The sequence below is a fragment of the Pinus tabuliformis genome, chromosome J (assembly GCF_031772625.1).
Source record: "Pinus tabuliformis cultivar Carrire ecotype Pingquan chromosome J, CPIR1, whole genome shotgun sequence".
Lineage (NCBI taxonomy): Eukaryota > Viridiplantae > Streptophyta > Pinopsida > Pinales > Pinaceae > Pinus > Pinus tabuliformis.
In genome coordinates, this window is record NC_142295.1 from 1,586,021,223 (window position 1) to 1,586,026,890 (window position 5,668).

Sequence of the window (5,668 nt, forward strand, 5' to 3'; positions counted from 1 at the left end):
GAAAATAGAGAGGATTAGAAAAATCCTTGAGGACATGTTAAGGATGTATGTGATGCATCAACCCAAGAAGTGGGAAGAATATATTCCACTTGTGGAGTTTTCATACAACAATGGATGCCAAGAATCCATAAGGATGAACCCATTTAAAGCATTATATGTCAAGAGTTGCAACACTCCCATTAGTTGGAGTGATCCAGTTAACAGGGTCCATGTATAAGATATGCAGAAGATAGGCAGAAAAGGTGGCATAAGATAGGCAGAAAAGTTATGTATATCAACATAGGGTGCATAAAGAGTTCCATGGTAGGGAGCACATGTATCTAAGAATTAAACCCAAGAAGATTTCCCTAAGGATTGGGACATGTGCCAAGTTCGCACCACGATATTGTGGGCCTTTTTAAATCCTTGAGAGGATTACACTAGTGGCATATAGGCTAACTTTACCTCCATCAATTAGAGTTCATTAGAGTTCATGATGTGTTCCATTTCTCTTTTCTCAAAAGATATTAATAGGATTATAATCATGTGATTGATTGGTTTGTGCTATAGGTAGAACCAGATGGAGAGTTTTATCCAGAGCCAATGTGCATTCTAGACCAAAGGAGTCTCATGCTCCGGAATCGAACCATCTAGCAAGTCAAGGTGCAGTGGAAGCACTTTGGGCTAGAGGAAGCCACATGGGAAATTGTTGATGCCATGAGAGCTAATTATCCATTTGTGTTTATTGGTTAAAGCAAGTGTGTATATGATTGTAAATATTGTATAGAGTTGTGCGTATAAAGATCCACAAAACAATATGTAATTTTGTTTTATTTCTGGTGTTACATATGGGAAGATGAACGTTGAGGGTGTTATTCCCTCAAGGGGGAGGGGTATGTGATAACCCCACCCATGGTTCTCTCATAAAATGAATTGTAAATATTTTTACGGATTTGTGAAATTTAAAAAAAGGGACTGAGTCAAAGGGACACAGATTCCAGTGTTGGGGAGGAGGATTTATTTCTTGGGATGATTGAGGTTTCCTTGTGCAGAGAAGAAACCTGAATTTCTTGGAAATCCATTAAAGGTTGGTGGGTGCATCATTTTAATGGGTTGGCTCTTAAATTAAATTAGCTGCAAAAGAAATTACCCAGGGCCATATATTGAAGAACCTTAGCAAGGAAAAAAGGACAAAAAAATGAAGGAGGAAGAGACCAGGAGAGGCAACATGGATAGGGATGAAGAATCCCTACAAAACAAGGAAAAGGGAAATGAGAAACAGAGAGGATTTCAAGAAGAAAGGAAAGTGGGAAGAAATGGAAGAAGAGACACATTTGAGCATCAGAGAAACAAAGAACTCTAGTTCAATTAGAAGACAATGTAGAAAAAAAGAGAAGAGAAAAGAGGGGTATGTATCCTCAAGTTCTCTGAAGGCTATGGGTTGAGATAATATCCCTAGATCCCTATAACAAATTGGGTCCCTGGAGGTTTTGAGTTGAGAAAAAGTATTTGGAGCCTTGTAACAGCTTGGGTCCCTGGAGGCTGTGAGCTGGGATGTAATCTCTGGAGCCTTATAACATCTTGGGTCTCTTGGAGGCAGTGGGTTGAGATAGTAGGCTCTATATCCTTGGACAAATTGGGAAGGGGGTAACCCTAAAGAAGAATTAAAAGAAAAACTAATTGAAGACATATGGTTATTGCGTTACTGTTACAATGGATTCTGGACTTCCTCGAATGGAGTGAATCATTGTGTGCACACTTGGGGTGAGGTAGAGAACCTTTAGACTCCTTATGCTAAAGAAGATGGTAGCAATCAACTGGTGGGATTGAGGAAGAGGTCCTCTACGATTCCTTTCTTTAAGTTGGAAACTGGTGATTGATTCCCTTAAGTAAGCATCCCCCTCAGACTCTGGAATCTGGTTTAGGGGTGACAATTACAAGTAAGTGTGGCTGCAGTTGTCTATGGTTGGGTGGAGAGTCCTTATCATAAACTCCATTTCCCTACAAATTTAAAGATAAGTAAATATATGTGATTGTTTGCACATTGATTAATTTATGATACATTTCTAAATGAAATGGTTCTATATTTTTCGAATGTAATATTGTTATTGATGTACTTAGCATGTGGTTACCCCTTTGTGTGGAGATTACTTTTATGGTTATGAAAGATACGCATAGATATATGTGTGTGTTGCATTTATGAAAGTATTGTTATTGTTAAATGTGTTTCTTAAGTGTAATGTTGTCTGAAGCGCTTGCTAATGTCATCATAACCTACAATATGCAACATAATATAACTGAATAAACTTGATAACAGAGATTATGCCACTTATTTGCATGGGAATCTCGCTTTCTATGAAATACATAACAATGTTGATAATAACACTTAAATAAATAGCATAGAAACATCATGCTATGCTACAAGCCATAACATGAGCCATGAGAACTTGGAATCAAACTTGGAGCATTGGAGCACAAAGATCCTTTCTATTAACATGAAATAATTACATAAGAGACCACCCACTTAGCAGAGTCTATGCATATACATGGATTTTCCTTCACTGGGCTACAAGCCCTTCAACCTATGAAAAAGGAGTTATGCTAACATTGGAAGGATTATTCTCCCTTTAAGTGTGGGGATAGGTGAAACCCTGCACGCAGGCCTTGCCAACCATGCATTATCAACAGCCTGTGTATCTTCACCTAGCAGCAGGCGCAGCTAACTAGGCTCTGGAAGATTTTGCATAGCACCATGGAGCTATTTTTAGTCTTTAAATAGATTATGACACTCTTGGCATGTGGTAGGTGAGGTGGAGACCCTTTAGGAGTTTACACCAAGCCTGTGGTAAGTAAGGGTTGAAGGAGCGCCTACGCCAACATGCCTGGAATTCTCCATCTAAGAATGGGGAATGCAGATGGGCCAAGAACTCCTTGGAGCTGGCTTGGGTCAAGCTTAGGAGGGGTAGAACCATATGATGCATTAATAAACCTTCGATTTTTGCACCGAGTACTGGGATTTATCTAGAGGTCTGCATGATCTTTGAGACAGAGCCATGGTCGAAGTAACTAGCTCAGTAAAATCAAGGTAGGGTCAAGACTTTCTCTTATGGCAATCATAAATATCCCTATCTGATGCATTGCATAAGGCGGGGTTAAGATACCTTGGTCAAGCCAAGGCATAGATTGAAGGAAATATTGACATGGTGCAGGATGGACTGAGCCTTGAACCTATAAGATAGAACTGGGAAAGCCTGTCCTTATCTAGGTAAAATCTTAATCGTTGATTCTTCACATTGGCGTGGTTGAATCCACCCTAATATGATTGGATGAGGAAGGATGATGAGGCCTAGAAGGGTTACCCCAGAAGATATTTGTAGGATGCAAAGGGACCAATTGGGATGATGTTAGTCAGGATCAGCTGAGGAACACACCAACCCAGATGTAATGTGATTGGTTAGAGGTGGACCCTATTAACATGTCAACATGTTCAAGTTCACCCTAGAACATTTGCGACAGTCTAGGCTGGAGAGAGTCGGGTTAGTGTTCCGAGATGAAATGAGTAAGTTGATGTGAGCCCTGATGTAACCCCATTGGCTATAAGGGTGGCCCACTAGCCAGGTGGCTTAGAAGTCTAGCCTAGAAGAATGAAAGGAAGGCGCACTAGGAAGCGTCGAGGACACAAAGGTGGGATGACATCGCCTGACACCATCCTGAAAGTCTCACTTCTGAGGTATTAAGAAGCACAGTGGAAGAGAGCATCAGAATAGAACCAACATGATGATGTGTCCTGACTACTTCACCAATGGTCAAGGAGCGGTCCTACCAACCACATAATCATGTTGGTTAGCGAAGGCCCATCCTTATGAATGGGCATGAAGGGACCCAACAATTTGACATAAGCCAGTTATGTTGGACAAACATGCAAAACTAATGGTATTCTCATCAATAGGAGGAGGACCCATGGATAGTTCCGCCTGATGCTATGACCCCAGAAGGGTAAAATGGTGCAGCGAAGGAGGCGTCAGTATGAAGGAGTGGTAGTCTACAGTGGAAGGGAAGATGAATGAGGAGGTGGAGGTATGGCCCCACCATACTCGTAATCCAAAAAAATGTGTCAGCAGTAGCACAAGCACGTTCTTGTGGAATCAGCGGGAGAAGGTAACCAGTGTGGCGTGTCCAATGGAACCCACCCAAAAGGCATAAAGGCACTGTTTTTTAAAGGCATCGGGTTGTTGCGGGAGTGGGGTCTATTGAATTTGACAGGGTCAGATATAAGCACACAGAGTGCAAGCTATAAGTAGTGAGGATCTTATGATGAGTTGGTAATCCTAAGTATAGTTCAAAAAAAATATAATAAATATGTTTTACCCATTCCTCTAACAATATTTTAGGGGTTGGGTATGTTACCAGTTTTCCATTTAGAATGAATTTTATTTTCACAACTCTAGATAGGAAGAATAATAAAACAAGAGGTAATAACTTAAAAATCACGATGAATGGCCTTCAAAATGGTATCCAATCCAAATCTTATCTGGGCCCTTCCATATGGGTCCACCCTTATGTTGATGCCCCGAAAATCATTGCAACAACATTGGGGAAACCACTCGGTCCGGACCTTAGTGCAGCTCCTTTTCCGTTTGGAATAGTGGTTCCGACTGGGGATAATGGGACCAGTTTCCCAAGAATTATAAGTAAACGGGATGGATGAGTGACTTATGACATAGGATGGTAATAAGCGAACAGCTAAACTATAAGCGAAATGTAATAACTATAATCTAATCCCGGGACTTATCACTTGGTAAAGCGTAGCGTTTGATGATCTGTGCTTTAAGGCAGGCATATAGATGACTCTAACACTTAAGCATAGATGTTTAAACCATTTAAGATTGCTCTGCATAATTAGTTATGCAGAGCGATAATAGCGAATTACTACACTTAATCGTTTATATCATTGATACATGCATGGGTGAAAGAGATAACAAATCACCAAAACATTCAATAGTGAAACGAAATGAAGATTCGCTGTTATATCGCATACATGCATTCAACAATAGCAAAGATAATAACACAGCAATTCATATAATAAGAAAGAACACAGATACAGATAATAGTACCATGTAAGCTGCTCGATCAATCCAGTATATTAATCACTATGTCGCAGTCCTTCCTTCAAATCAGAAAGCATTCCAAACAACAGACAGTCGCGCGCAATTGTGTAAAACAACCTTCTAATCAAAATTAAGAACTGTAGGTCGAGTTTCACAAAAGAATATAGACTGAAGCACAATAGTGCAAACTTCAGCCTTTAAGTCTATTACAAAATTTTACAACCCTTTCCAAAACAATGAAAGGGTCTATAAATACTATACTAATCTAAATATCTAAACAACTGAAAAGCTATTAAATTGGCATCAATAAATGTTTTTTCCATCTTTCTTGGCGATCTGGCAGTTGGCGGCAATGCTTCATTCGGTGGGTTCTTTGCCTTTACTCCTTAGCTGACATATTGCCAGCATTGGCTCTACTTCTGGTGGAGTGTTGAGACGCAAAGTTAGCTGGGCATCATATGTAGCATCCTGAATGTAGGGGATCAGGCATCCGAGGGCATCTGTTAAACACTTGAGAGCAGACCTTTGAGTGTGTGGCTTGACTAGAAAGAGCCAATATGCATCAGAGGTTAAAGTATTTA